Consider the following 15,641-nt stretch of genomic DNA (forward strand, 5'->3'; position numbering starts at 1 on the left):
TTCCTGGTTTTGCTGTTGTCAGGACAATACCCTAGTTTTCCTTCTCTTGAGACTGCAGGGAGTAACAGCAAAGCTTTCTAGCTTGGCTATGAGTCCCTATTGTAAGTCTGTTCCATATTGTTTGTTGGTTGGGTTTTTTTTTCCATGAAGCACACCAAGAGGAGTGTAGAGAAAGCGGGTTAATTTGGCCATGTATTAATTTGTTAGGGTGGGAACCAACAAGTTAAAGTTCTCCAGCTAATACTGCAGCTGCCTGGGGTCTAGCAGAGGGCTGGGCTGGGCCTGGCAGTGGGCCAGGAAAGACCCAGCCGAAATGTAGGAAACCAAAGTGCAAGTCCCTGTTTGGTCTGCTTTGGGGCAACCTTGGCTTAAGAAATGAAATGTCATCGGTGGCGAGTGTTACAGCAGTGGTCTGGACCTGCCCTACCCCAGTAAATGTGTCTCATTGCCCCGAGGCTGTTTTTCAAAACCACGATTTTGTGGCCATCTCTGACTGTTTAAAAACAATCTTCAACTTTGAAATTTCATATCAAGTTTGTTTTCCTCAACCAGGCCCTCATATACATCCCCACGCCCTATTCATATACAAACAACCCCTTGCCTCTTTTATGCTCTTTCTGAGCTGCCTTCAAGCAGAGGTTGCGCTGTCTCAGCATGGTGGTATTTAGCATGATGTAAGACAAATACATACATCTCTGTCCTAGCCAAACTCCTGTTTTCTTTGCTGACAGTTACTGAAATGGGAAGCAAGGAAGTGTAAGTGAGAAAGATGCTACATTCACAAAGGGCACTACTGTCATAGAATCATAGAATTGTCTAGGTTGGAAGGGACCTTTAAGATCATCAAGTCCAACCATCAACCTAACACTGCCAAAAACACCACTAAACCATGTCCCTAAGAACCACATCTACCTGTCTTTTAAATACCTCCAGGGATGGTGACTCCACCACTTCCCTGGGCCTATTCCAACGTTTGACAACCCTTTCTGTGAAGAACTTTTTCCTAATATCCAATCTAAACCTCCCCTGGCATAACTTGAGGCCATTTCCTCTTGTCCTGTCGCTTGTTTCTAGCAAGAAGAGGTAGACCCCCACCTCCCTACAACCTCATTTCAGGTAGTTGTAGAGAGCGATAAGGTGTCATCTGCGTTGTTCTGGTATCAGGTATCTGATACCTTCCTTCAGGACACTGTTTGCCAGACACTGGGCCTCAATTTCTCCAGTCGTACAGAGACCACAGTCTTGCAAGCACTTGTCTATACCCCTACGCTCAGTATTATGGGATTAGTTACTGCCAAGTTGAGTACTCATGAAGGTGCATGCTCAAGCAGGCTTCAAATGCCCTGTCTCAAAGGTTACACAACAGCAGAGATGAGAGGTAAATTTAATACAGGCTATTTCTCAATGGATAATGCTATATTCAGCCTTTTGGTTTACCTGCCTTTTCCTTTAAGCTTTCGTGACAACTGCGGGGTGAAGTCTTTTTGGTGTATTCCAGGAGAAAAAGAGCTGCCAAGTATTGCTCTCTTGAACCTTGTTCGAAAGCTGCATTACACTGCCCATGCCATTTGCCACCGGTTACTAAATCTCTGGGGTAACTCCAGCAGCTGAGCTGATGATCAGGCTAGCTGGGAGTACTCCACAGTAACTGAGAGACTCAAGAGCTCCGATGCATTTTGAGTTTCTTTTTCAAGCCTTATCAGTGTGGAACAGCTTTTGTTTTACTGTTTTCCTTGGAGGTCCCATTTAAATCTCATACGTGGGGCTGGCATACTCTCTGTCAGCTGTCCTTGTAAATCCGTGATCAGGGTCCCACATAGCTGCAGAGATAACGACAGGCCTATTAGCTAAGGTTCAGACCCACCAAAGAGCTTTGCATGTACAATTTGACCCAGGGTTTGAAGGTTATGTCCCCTGTTCAAGCACCAACATAAGTGGTCAGTTTTCCCAAGTCTTTGCTATCACTGTCTAATGCTTTTCCTGTGAAAGAAACAATTTCCTTGTAATAGATTAAATATTGCAGATTTCAACCCGAGTTATTCTCGTAATGCTCTGGATTATGAATGAGACCCAAAGGTGCATAAACCGAACAACAGTTTATTTTCTGAATGTTCCCATTCCTTTCCTCACAGAGGCTTGTTCCTATCCGAGCATAGAAAGAATAATAATAATAATAATAAGGTAAGAAATAGTTTCTCCTGTTGGCGAATTGGTGCCTACTCTATCGTCTGAAACCCCCATGCAGTGAGACAATGAATCCCCAAGCATGAAACCCTGCATTGGTGGGTGAGGAAGCAGCCTGTGACATGTAAGCAAAGAGGCAAAGTGGTGTCCTACAGGAAGGTTATGTGCCCTCAAAGCAGCCTCAGCTGAGCGAGATGGAGGCAGTGGTGGTGGTACGTTACTGATGAACAGGGTGCAGGTGTGGGAGGAAGATGATGCTTGAAGGGTGTGACTGAACAGATCTGTTTGTAATTGCAAATACGGGTTTTGCAGTAAAAAAAAAAATAAATAAACTCGTCCACTTTTGAGTTCTGCATGTGCCTCCTTGAGCTATTCACGTGAAAGGAAGAATTCCCATTAAAAAGGGGAGGAAATGTTTAGGGGTTTGGGTATCTTTTTTTTGCGTGGTTGCAAAGAAACAACATTATCCTGAAATAATACCAGACTGTTGTACCTTTTCTCTAATTTGACCATTGAAATCGCTGACCCTTTCCCGGTGGACCTGGTTTTATAGCAGTCTCCCTTCGCCCCCAGCTCTTTGGACACCTGCATGGGATAACTCCGTGTCCTTGGGGTGCGGGGGCTGCTGCGGGGAGAGCAGCCCTGCAGGGATGCTGGCGAGCTGTGCAGGGAACCGGCTCCCACTAGAGCGCGCTAGGACAGCTAAAATGGGGATTGTTTCCTTCTGTCATCACGAGTGGAACTATCAGAAATGCCTATGTAAGACATGGCACCTTTGTTTTTAAAGCAGGGAATCTGGCTAGTTTCCCCATCTTTTGGCTACAGTTTTCTCGCATGAGGCTGAGCAGTGCTGCAAAGCCAGCTGTAGCTGCCTCAGTGCACTGAGGTTTTTGGCTGAGCCACGTGCTGTGAAAGACCTTATGGAGGATTCCAGCCTGTACACAGAGGGCAGGGAGAAGCTTTGTTCTCAAGCCTTTTACTTAACTTGTCTCATCCCACAGTCCCCTTGTTTTAGCTTGTTGCTCTGTATGACAGGGGAAGTGGAAATCTGTAGAGCCCTGTGTTGTACTTCAACACGGACAGGAGTCCATCTCAAGGTCCTGTTAATGACCTTCTACTATCCTTTGTGCATTTCAACACCACCCCTAACAAACTTGCCCATCATCACACAAGAATTTTATGCCTCAGCCAGTACTTGAACCCAGGCTCCCAGACCCTAGCCCTTGTCCACAGCCCTCCTTTGCTTCATGTTTACTTAATTAGCCAGCTGGAGCGTAATTGCTTTCATGATCTACAGGCTAAAACATAAAGATGACAGTGACACAAATCTTGGCTTAGGATTCAGTTTGCATGTTAATTGATTGTGGTTCCCCGGATATTTGGAATTTGCTCCGACAGGATCTGGGAGATGATGAAATGCTCCCTGGGTGGGGTGTTCTGTCTCCCAGTGAGAGCCTTGACAGATGGGTGACATAGTTTTACTGTCCACCAGGCATCATCTGTTGTAGAGCACGGGGAATCTACAGCAAAAGGAAAGCAGATCATCATCGAGGAGTTCTTCGTACACAATGCAAATAGAGTCAAGGCTGATTGTAAAGAGTCGAGAAGCATCTGGAAATCAGTGAAGCCTGGTGAGAGAGCCTGCAACAGATTAAGAAGGAATGCAGGCATTTTATATAGCAATCCAGCCTCAGTCATCTGTGGTTCACCAAGTCCCTGAGACACTTGTCTAGGGAAGAGAGAGGCTCTGGAGACAGGGAGGAAAAAGTAATTTCGCTGAATGGAAGACTAGCCCATATTGGCTCTGAAGGGTTTAGGCACAAACTGATAGGCACAGTCTCATAGGAGACCTGACGGCAAATGCAGATGGAGCTGCCATTTTGCAGCGTGCCTAAAGAAACAGCAGCTTGCCAAAGACAGCAGAAGGAGGCTCTCCTGGAAAGACAGTCATAGGTGGTTATTTATGTGTGTTACATTAGAGCTAACTGTGATCCGGACCCCGGAGAGCTAGGATATAGAATAAAACCAGATCTTGCCACAAGACTCTGTGATCTGAATAGAAATCATGGCCAAATAGGAGCATGGAAAAAGATGGAAAAGAGTTGTATGAAGAGACATGTCCAGCATCATAGAACAGTCTGTGCCACAGCCAATGCAGGCTTGGGGCAGCCTCCAACTGGCAGATGGTTTTATTCTAATAGAAGATGTTCTTAGTTGCATCAAATCATCCATTTTCAGATTTTGCTGATTTTACACATGGTCTAATTTTAACAACAACAAAAAAAAAACCCACAGAAGGAAAGAGAGTGAAATGTTTTTTTCATAAATAACTTACTCCTTTTTTTTTTTTTCCTCCCAAGAAACTGGACCAGGTCACTGTATTTTGGCCTTAGAAACATGGATAACATTTTAATGAAGAATTGTGGAGGAAAAAAGATAAAATAAATGTTGTTTCTTTTCTGTGTTCAAAACTCGATGGCTTTGGAATCCCCAGGAGTTTCTTGTGCTTTCTGAAAGGCTGTTGTCCTATATGCACTGCATTCATAATCAGCTGTGGCTCCTTCTTTCTGTTCCGACCTTCCTTGCTCAGAGTCTCCAGTCGCAACAGGACAAATTCTGGCTTTTCAAAATCATATCACTGAAGTTTTGAGGCTAGGAATGAGTAGAAAAGGAAGGGGGTTATTCCCCAGAAAACATCATTAAATGAAACCCTTTTATTTTTCACCTTCATCAAAGCGAAGATTTTCAGCTTTTCATTAAAAAAAAAGTATGTGGAATTGATCAGGAGGCCTTAAAATGAACATTTCCAATAATAACATAAACAATGTAATATTCCAGATAATATTTTTCAGACAAATAGGATTTAGTCATGTAGCTACCATTCCATTAAATAGGGTCCCCCGGAAAACCTATGGGCAGGCTTTGCCCCGCTCCAGACTTGGGAAATGCAAGTTCTGCTTCCTGCATGATAATCCTGTGCAAATTAAGTGTGGGGTGTTTGTGTTTCCCTGCGTGCAAGCAGGGGGCAACAGCGTGTCCACACGGGCAGTGCAGTTGGGATCTATTGATGAAAAGCCCTGGGCAGGAGCGAGTTCCATTAATCGTAGGCACAGACTCTGCCTGTGTGGATGTGGCAAATCCACCTGGAAGAGGCAGACAGCCTTCAGGGTGAGCATGACAAATACCGCCCCTCATTAGGCAGAGCCGAGGCAGGTACTAATTACCCGGGAGCTGCAGAGTTGTGATGCTCATGGTTCCTGCCAGCATGCAAGCTGAGTCCTGACTTGCTTGTTGGCTGATGCAGATCAGCAGCGAAGAAGGTGGCTGGGTCTGACCCCTCTGGGCTGAGAGCAGGACTAGCGCTGGCTTTGCAGTACTGCACCTTTCCACCACACCAGCTTTCAGTTGGCTCCGTCCATTTCGGGTACTGAAACTGCGACTCTATGGCCATCTCTGCTCAGCAGCTCTTGTTCTGGAATCACTGGAGCTGCCAGTCGTGCTTCAGTTGTGTGGAGAGTTGTCGGGGGGGGGGGCATTATAATGTTCATTTAAAGAATATTTGTTGTTAGATTTTTCAAAGTGAATTAGTCTTTGCTTTTCTAGCACCTGATTTCTGTTGGGATTTTAACCCTCTGTGTATCCACAGGCACAGGTAGATTGACTTTTGTGGGCACAGGCACCTGAAATTCCAATGGCAAGGAGGAATAAGAGGGGGACGGAGCAGAAAACAGGGCTGTTGGAAAACAGCCGTTATCACCAAGTTTTATTTTGTCGTGGATCAGATCATGGGATCTGTCAGTCCTCAGTCACACTTGGAGAGCAGCAGTAGTCCTTTGACAAGGTTCAGGTTGGTCATCATGTGGCTTTGGATGCACTGTGTCTCCGGGCAGGCAGGAGGTACCGCTGGCTTCATGTGTTGGCTGGTTGGGAGAGGGAGTCCCCCGAGCACCCACCACTGCACCGTAGGAGCAAGCAGTCAAATGACACCCAACAGGCAGAGCTGTTTTCCCCGGCTAAATTAGCACATGCACAGGGGTGGCAATTTTGGCCCCATAGGAGTTCAGTGGTAAAAACTGAGCCTGGGACTCAGGCCAAGGCAGCAGGGCCAGAGGGAACTTAATGGAACTTCCTGCAAAACACAACTACAGACTTCCAACCGTGTTCTTCAATTTACCTAACTAATGTTTTCTCCAGCCCTGTTTTTTAAGTAATGATAATATCATTAATCACATAATTATGGCCTCATCCTATTGTCTTATAAGACTTAGGTGACTAATAAGGACAGGGTAACACTTCAGTTTATTTTGCTGTGGTTTATTGACTGATTTAATGTAGTTGAAAAGAAGCAAGCATGCTGGAGACAGAATTCCCCAAACATAAAATTTTGCTGACAATAAGCAACATTTAGCTATTTCTAGAGAGCTGGAAAGTAGCTTTTCTTTTTTTTTTTTTTTTATTTTATTTACACTATATTTCACATAAATACGCACCTTGTCAGAACCTGGAAAAAGACTTGCTTGGGTCTGATCACGTCCATTTAACTCATCTCACAAGCACACATCAGCATTATAACACATACATTGGGGAAGGCCAATTTCTCCAGGCAAGAGGCAGTTTAATCACGGTGGGTCAGATAAAAATCCTTTAACAGATAAAAATCCCCTTTAACATGGGGAGTTCTTCTTTTATAGACTAACTCCTGCAAGGAGCTGAAATCCCAGTGTTAGGCAGCATCAAATCCCACTGATGCCATAAACCATAGCAAGGAACACACTGAGACTAGGAGTTAAGAATACAAGTGATTGAATCATGTGAAATGTTTTTTACTCCTGGCTTAATGTTAGAGGCTCAGGTTTAATGTTATAGTTTGGGGAAAGGATGGTTAATTCTTCACATCCTGTCTTTTTTTCCAGTTTTGACATGCCTCTGCCAAAGTCTTCCTTTACTGATCCACTGTTCCTAATTTTACTGGATCATCAGCATCAGCCCATCTGGAAAGAGGGCAGCTCTTTTCTTCAGGGATATTTTAGGCTAAAGAGATCCTCTTCTAAACCTTTTGGGTATAGGGAAGACCCTGAATGCTGAATTTCATGGAGTTCCTTGTATTCTCAAAAAAGCAGGGATAAATCACAAGGCTGCAGGAAGTCCAGCATTTGAAGTCTGATCTCCATCCCTGTTGCAGACCTCTGGTGTGACAACTGGAGCAGATTCTACCCTTGCACAACAGAAATAAGCCAGGGCTGTAGAAGGGAGTAGATTTAGCCTTCCCAGTTTAATCCATAAAGAAGTTTCCACATTGTTAACAAAAGCATACGCCTTGGTTCCTGCAGCCCTAGCCGACATTGCCGACTGTGCCGGGCTTGGCTCCATTCAGGGCTGTGGCTGGTTCTTCCTGGCTGGTGCTGGTCGGAGGCTGTGCTGGGTCTGCTGGTATTCACCCTGGCAGCCCTCTCTTGTGTTCAAGGTCTGTTCCTGTGCTCGGTGGCCTGAGCAGGACTGGATTAGAGAGGGCTCCCTCTGCCTTTGGTGCCTTAATGGCACCAGGAGCATCAGCCACTGCTCTGCCTGCTGTCACGCTGCTGTCTGTGCGTGTGCCTGGCTCTTGCTGGATTCACCCCATCAGCAGTAGCTATATATGCGTTTCCCTCTGAAATCAGCCCATCCTGAAAGATGCTCAACAAAATACGCTCTCCTGGTTTTCTTCCCTGCAGGCCAATCTACCGTTCTGAGTTGGGCAGAAAAGACCCTGCTTAAACAAGGTGCCTCAAAGCTGCTGATATGTGTTCATCTGAACCAGCCACCACTAGATTAATTCCTTCCACTCCTTTCCCATCTTCTGATTTCACCTTTTCACTGCTATCAGTATTTAGGGTCTCCTCTGACCAGAGGTATGTTGTTACTTGGTTTGCAGCTGGCTTTTGCTGATTGCATGATTTCACTGCAGATCCTGCAATATTTAGATGTTTGGGTGTGGTTTTTTTTTTTCTGAGGATGGTGACTCTTGGTGGTTTGGTTTTTGGATTTTTTATTTTTTTCGGAAAACAAAGCTCTAGTTCAGTTACTGCAGAAAACTAGAAGTTGCAACTGAAAGTTGCATGAAGGTTGAAAACTAGAAGGCAGACATTCAGAATATATGGAGTGTTTTTATAAACCCGTTAATTTTCAAGACAGTTTCACAGTTTCCAAGCCTAACTTGAAAGTTTTGAGTGTCTGGGGTAGGGGATAGGCAATACTACACAAAAAATACCAATTTCAAACATGTGCAATCACAAGCCTCTCATTGTTGGCACTGTGAAAACATTACTATTTCTCCTACAAATAATACCATGTAATATTATTCATACTGGTTTGATGTCCGGGTTTGAGCTGTGCTATGCAATGCACCAGTTTTGTTTTCATCTTGCTACCCATTTCTTTTACTTCCACCTGGTAGATGAAATACTACAGCCCTCTGAGCTTGCTTTACTGTTTACTCCTTATTTTCAGTTGTGCTCAGATTAGCACTTAGTTGTCTTTGCAATCCTTGCCTTTCCCCCTTGTTCTCTTCTCTACGACATCATCAAAATTAGTTTGCACAGGATATTTATGAACTTCTGCACTCACTAACGATGGGCCGACTTGTCTTTTGAAGTTTCCCCCATCAGTTGTCCGCTTTGACATCTCCTGCAGCCGGCCATTGCTTAGCATTAATTTCTGTCACTCCCCCTGATTTTCCAGGAAGAAATTCTGATTAAGGAATAAATGCTGGGCTATTCATCATTTTATGCCAGTCGCAAGTTACAAGGTGCTTCTCAGCCTATAAGGCACAGATTGTTCTTAATCAACTGAAGTGAGCCACAGGTAAAAGAGCTGAAGACCTGATTTCCATTGCCATCCTCTTGCAATCCTGTCTAACAGTAGGGAAGTATGGCAGAGCCATTGTAAATGCCATGTAACAGTGCAACACAGCGGATTAAAAACCTGCAAAGCTCAGATGGTTTTACAAAAGTCCTGTCAGTCAGCTTTCATTTTATTTCAGGTCTTATTTTCATTTATTTACAGTATCGCCCATTATGTGTAGAGTGTTTGCTAAACACTGAAGAATAATGGTCCTGTCCCACGTAGCTGACAGCAGAAGGGCTGACAAAGGGAAGGAATGCAGTAAAAGTGGTAATTTATGTATGAGTCATGCTTCCCAGCCAGCTGTGCTGATAAAAAATGGCCAGTTTTATGGGAAGGCTGGAAAACAACAACAACAACAAAATTACCTTCTGAAAAAAACCTACAAAATATTTGCACCAGCACTTTGATTAAAGATGACTTACTGCTGACAGCACAGGGAAGGGAGTCCTGGAGAGGCATTTAGATTTATCAGATGCAAGCCTGTGTAGGGGAAGATGTTCCTGGCATAGACACCTGCACCTAAGACAACGTGGAGACAGCAGCAGCAGATCTTGCCTATGGCACAGAAAAAGCTGATAAGGAAGCAGGAAAACAGGAAGATAGTGAGTGTGAGAGATGAGAATCGATAAGGCAGGGGTGGAGTTATGAGCTGAGGGCAGTTGGTGAGGCAGGGGATGAAGTGATTGGAGGTAGTTTTTCCACAAATTGCCAAGTAGTTCCATAGCCACCTACTGCAGAGAATTCTGCAGGAACGTTTGTGTTTTCATCCACCAGCATGACTTGGGGTCTGACTTTGCTCCGTTTAGAGGCAATGACAGACTCCTATTGATTCACGGGAGCCTTAGAAATCAAAGAAAGCTTGCTGTGGCAACTGGCTAATTCAGTAACAGCATTGATTTATCCAGCTGGACAATTAAAGAGCATGAATACAGCGTAGCTGATTTCTGTCTCTGAATTAATTTAACAAATGATCATTGATTCAAGTGAGAGGAAACTGTACCCCAAAGGAAAGGACTTTCCATATTAAAAAATCCCCCAGCCTAAGTGAGTTGGTTTTTAATGTGCCACAGATAGAGCTAGTTACCATTCATTTGGAACCTTTTGCCTGCATTTCCCTACCTAACCTGTCACTCTGTTGTAGAGCAACCTTGGGTTCTGGATCCACAGCCATGGAACAGTCTGAGGTTTGTCTGAAACACTGAGTTTATCAGACAGCATTCCTATGCAGAGTTTGAGAGTCACTTTTTTGTACCCACAGAGCGAAAGGCAGCTTAGAGCCATGCTTGTCTATACTTGGCACCGCTGAGCTGTCTGTGCCTGATGTTTATTGTAAAACAAAACCAGTTTTCATGTTCATACTTTTCTTCCTTTAATTCTCAACTGAGAAAGGGTTTCCCTCAGCCACAGCATAGCAGCACCAGTCTGTAGGTTGCTTCAGCCACTTCAGAAAATGGGAGGAGAAAAATCTCTGCATCTTCTCTGTCTTTGCTTCTTACACAGTTCCTGGTTTCTCATGGACATAAAAACAAATACTGTATCTGCATCCCCACTGCAGCTAATGGGAGCAGACTCCTGGACACATTTGTCCCACGGCAAATCTGAAGGTGACTCATCTCTGTTCTTTGCAGTCTGCATCTGTGTTGGTTAGCAGGACTTAGGAGTTAGTTGACTGGGTCCTCCTCACCTCGCAGAGCAGCCAAGGTAAAGGCAGACACACAGGGACAAGGGTGACCCCAGAAAGGGGATGCAGGAGCTCATGGTGTTCAAAACAGGTAGTGGGAGTATCTCATGGCATCACTTCAGATGAACGGCACTAGTTTTGCCCTGGGTTTGAGACAGCTGTCTCTTCCCCCACAGTGCGGAAGATGCTTTGAGCCCCACATCAAAGCCATGACAAAGGAACTTCTCAAAGCACTCACGATACCTGAGAATGGCCATGATATTTTCAGGGCTGCTGTGTAGTTGCAAACTTGGGTTAGAGCTTCGCGCTTTGCTGCGCTAACTCAGGAGTCAGCGTCTGATGCGGTACGATGACACTTCTTTTCATAGGCAATGATTTGCCACTGTCCATTTGTAAACCCCTTTTGCCTGTTGAGATTAGCTTTAATGGTCTAGAGGCATATGGCTAAAACGTGAACTAACTGCACCTAACTAACTGCACCACGGAAGCCCTGGCAGATCAGACTGCAGGGGTTCCAGCTGCTGACAAGACCACCCACCAAGGGTGACTAGCCTTGCAGCAGGGAACACATCCCGCTGTCCCCGGCTCCTAATTTGCAGGCTGGCTAGTGTACGTGGGCTGCCAGTGCAGGTGGGTGCCATGGGTATGCTGCAGCGCTGGCACAGAGGCACAGTTGCTCCTGCTGTTCCCTGCTAGGGATGGTAACTTGGAGTGCAGGGGCAGCACAGGCAGTGACATTTTAACAGCTACTGTTGTTTGCGTCAGTGTACGAGAGTCAGGGCACTGACCTGGAGAATGTCTCTTTTTCACATTGATCCATGGGCTTTGACGTAGAGCAGACTTGCCTTGATAACGGATGGGACATCCCAACACACACTGACCTGCCAGAGATAACCGTCTCCTATTGACACCTTGCAACAGTAGGCTACTGCTATTTGGGGTCACCATGAGGAGCCCATTAGAAAACAACAGTTTTCTCAGAGGATGCCAAATTTCTGGTTGTTAGTGTTTCTGCAAGTAATACTGAATCTGTAACTTGTTTGAGAGAAGCTTATTGCAATAAACAGTGGTCAAATTTGGAGCGTTAACTGGATAGATAGCTACATAGTATGCTTCTCGGCGCTGATTGTGGGAGCGTAACCCTTAGAATCAAATTTCTCATGTGCAATGGGCAGACGGACAACCACAGGTTCAGTTTTGCTACTCCAAACCATTCAAAAATTGTAACTTCTTTGCATTATGTGGTCTTTCTGATGTCCATGTCTTTTTAGAAATTATGTTTTTCAGCATTTCTTGCAGTTGTGAGGGCTGAAAATGGATCTTTTGCTTTAAGGAAAGACAGTACTCTCACTTATACCCCGGATCCCAGAACCAGGAACATTAGGGAAAAATTAAATACCTGAGAGCACCAAACCGCAAATGTTCTTTCAGAATAAACCACAGGATTTTCTCTCAGTGAACTGTCAGTGCTCCTGCAGAAAGCGTAGAGTGCTTACTGGAAAGCTCTATGAAAAGCACCAAACAGACTTGTTTAAAATTTCAGATACACATTTACAGAGTTAGAACTTTTTCCCCAGTAGTAACATAGCTCCACTCTTGTAACTGCTGGTAGCTGTCACAGAAGCTTTTTGTTTCCTAGGAAAAAATACCAGAGGCAACAGTGGTATGTTCAAGAGAGCTTTGATGCAGCATGTTCAAAAGTGTGGTTTCTATTCCCTTTCCAAAGCCGAGTCCCCAGAAACCTTCCTTGACCTCTTCCAGGTATGAAACAGTCCCACATGGGCTTTGGTGCTCTTCTTCATAAGATTCTTCCATGTCCTCCCCACATGCACCTTGCCAAACAGACAGCTGAAATGTTACCAGCAACACTTTCTTCTGCAGATGGGTTTGGATTATTAATAAGATGGTCAGGAAGAATGGGACTATTTCATGTCTTGTCAAAGCAGCACAAGTAGGATGCTGCTTTTATGAGACTTGCCACTGCCCCTCCCTCCTCTAGATCATCTCTTTCATGTACCTGAGCAAGACTGAGGTGATAGTCTGCTTTGTGAAGCAGATGTAACAGCATGGGAAACAGCTCAGGAAGTAGTTTACAAAGAGCAAAGAGAAAACTCAGAAACAGAATGAAAAAGAGAAAAAAAAAAGAAAAAAAGAGCTGATTGCTGTTTTATTTTGAATTTCCACTACCTTCCAAGCAGGCATTCCAGTTTGAGTACATTAAATTCACCTATTACTCAACCACCAGGGCTATTTAGCAATAAAGACCTCTGGCACTGAAAGAGACTCAAAACAAATCTTGCCAGCCAGCAATAAAACGCAAGGAGTGTCATGCTTAAGATCACTGGGTTGCATAGCTTGTTAAGGCAAGAGGCTGAAGGCTGATTTGTGCAATCGCTGCAAATGGTGTTGTCCTGTGACACACTCACTGTCATAGATAACTGCCTCGGAGATTAAAAAAGAAAAAATTAAATACAGTCCTACAAATGCAGTTGTGTAGCCACAGTAAATTAAATGGTGCGTGCACACACACAGAACATGAGCGCTTTTTGAAACTTGATCCAGGCTGCATTTGGAATTGGTTTTATAGCTGTTGATTGTTGTCTGTGGAAAAAAATATCTGCAAGCAACACTTGTTGCGCGTCCCAGAAAATGGGGAAAAAAAAGGCTTAAAGCCAATGCATGCAGCAGAGTCTTGTCTGGAAGTCCCCAGCTTCCAGTCCAGGGCAAAGGAAGAAGGCAGTGCGGGGTTTTCACATTTTCTCGTGTAAAAAGGAGAAGATGCCTGACTCCACAGCTTGCCTGAGATTTGAATAATGAAATAGTTCTAACTAATATTTATATTAAGGTTTGACTTCTGTTGTGCTTTGCATTGCATCCACAGCATGCAAAATGCTTTCCAGCCATCAAGGAGAGGCCTCTGGCTTCACAATCTGGAGGCCCAGTCCTGCAAAGATGCCATCACAGGCTTTTCTTCCCCTGTGTGGGTAGCTGTTCCACATTAAAGTTGTCTGCGGAGTTAAGCATGTGTATAAATGATTGTAGAAATGGGGCTCTGGGATATCTAAGCACTGTGAGTTTTAAGATGGTTTCTTCTGGGTAGTTTGCAGGCAGATGTGCCTGCCCTGCCCATACTCCAGCTGTGGCAACGTGTCCATAGTTAGCTGATACCCAACAGCTCTCACCATGGCTGGACTGGCGTTGTTCCTGCTCAGCTTAGAGCAGAAGGAGAGGTCACATCTGTGTTATTGATCATGGCTGAGCTACCCACACTGGGGTGGGAGTCCCAGCTTGGGTCTCTCTTCAGCAGCAGGGAGGAGGGTGATAGGAGAGTGATGCAGTGCCCCTAAGCTTGCTCCATGCACGGAAATGGTCTATGAAGCCCTCTGCCATGAGAGAGGACCTGAACGTAGTGTTACCAAAGCTATCTTACTACCAAGTGAAGGCAGAGGGCCCCAGATTACCTAATTTTCAGGGGTCTGAACATACTTAACTCTAAGCATTGCAGCCGCAGCTACATGTGCCTCTAAAAATCAAGAGAATCTTAAGGACTCTTCCATATTCAAGGAAAGGTACTGCTGAAACTACCTATGCTCTCACCCCAGTGTGTGTGTGTGGGGTGGTGGAACTATTCCACCTACTCACATGCATAAGAGTTTTTTGTCAAAATCTATCTCCCTTCCCCAAAACATTGTTTAGATTTATTTTTAAACCAAGATTTTAATCAACTTTTGTGTGAAATTTAGGATACTTCCCTGTCAAAAAACATCCATTTAGACCACTTGTAAGAAATTGCATCAAAGTAGTAGCATGAATATGTGGGACTGAGCGAGTCTCTGTAAATACCAGTGGTGTAGGAACACAGTGTTTTACATTAATGGAGGCCCAAGGCTCTTGCCTGTCTCAAAATGATGCATTCTTGGGCAACCTTTGTGCCCAAAGCAATATGAAAATAGGGATGCAGCTCAGAATTGCTTGCAAGATTTTATTCCATTGCTAGCCTAGCTTTTTCCAAATTAATTTGTGCCTAACTCATCTCATGTAAAAGCAGGAGACGAAATGTTCGTTCCACAATAGCTGGAGTAGTCATGCAGGCCAGTGTCTAGATATCACAGGCTCCTCAATATTGCTATTCTTGTGCTGAGAGGAGAAATTTTTCCAATGGGAGATGGTTGATGATTTCTGCTATTACATGTTATTTGCGCACTCGAGGTTTCTTCATACAAGTTAAACAGCCTGCACTGGTGAGAAGGTTAATGCCTTGCTATGTCATCTGACTGACACTGGATATTATCTCCATATTTATCCTCTGGTTTAACTTCTAGGAAGGAGTTATGTCCCGGATAAATATCACTAGCCAATTTCCCCTCAGAAGTCCTTACTGCTGTCTTTGAATTATCAGAATGGCACAAACTGAGGCTAGTTCACCCGTTTCTAGTGAGATACATGTATGTATGTATGTATATTATAGTTTGTCTTGAAACTAGTTTCGGAAAAGAAGGCATCAGCTAGTTCCTTTCAAGGGGTGTCTACAGAGAATGCACTCTTTCATGGTATTTTTTCCTCAAGCAGACATCTGGTAGCTACTTCTGTTTTCTTGGAGGCCATGAATGTTGCTTCCAGTGCATCATGAAATGTCTCATTATTAAGTAATTACAGAATGGGTTTTATAAGCATTTTTACTGTAAAGAGCCCCAATTACTACTACTACTACTACTACTACTACTACTACTACTACTACTACTACTACTACTACTACCTTCTGGCAATGGAGGGGAAGACACTGATGAATCCTCTTTTGATGTCTGTTGAAACAAGCTGAAGAAAAAGGGCAGACCTTTGCACTCTAAATAGTAATACTATCCATAAATAATAAAGTTCTTCAGGGCCCTTAGTA

At 44.3% G+C, this 15,641-nt stretch overlaps 1 protein-coding gene across 1 annotated transcript in view; it reads right to left on the minus strand.

Moving 5' to 3' along the window:
* The window catches only part of ATIC (5-aminoimidazole-4-carboxamide ribonucleotide formyltransferase/IMP cyclohydrolase), a 52,432-nt gene that overhangs the window by 27,677 nt on the left and 9,114 nt on the right, over positions 1–15,641 (minus strand). The gene's annotated exons all lie outside the window — the stretch shown is intronic.

The sequence above is a fragment of the Charadrius vociferus genome, unplaced genomic scaffold, assembly GCF_000708025.1.
Source record: "Charadrius vociferus isolate BGI_N301 unplaced genomic scaffold, ASM70802v2 scaffold136, whole genome shotgun sequence".
In the NCBI taxonomy this organism is placed as follows: domain Eukaryota; kingdom Metazoa; phylum Chordata; class Aves; order Charadriiformes; family Charadriidae; genus Charadrius; species Charadrius vociferus.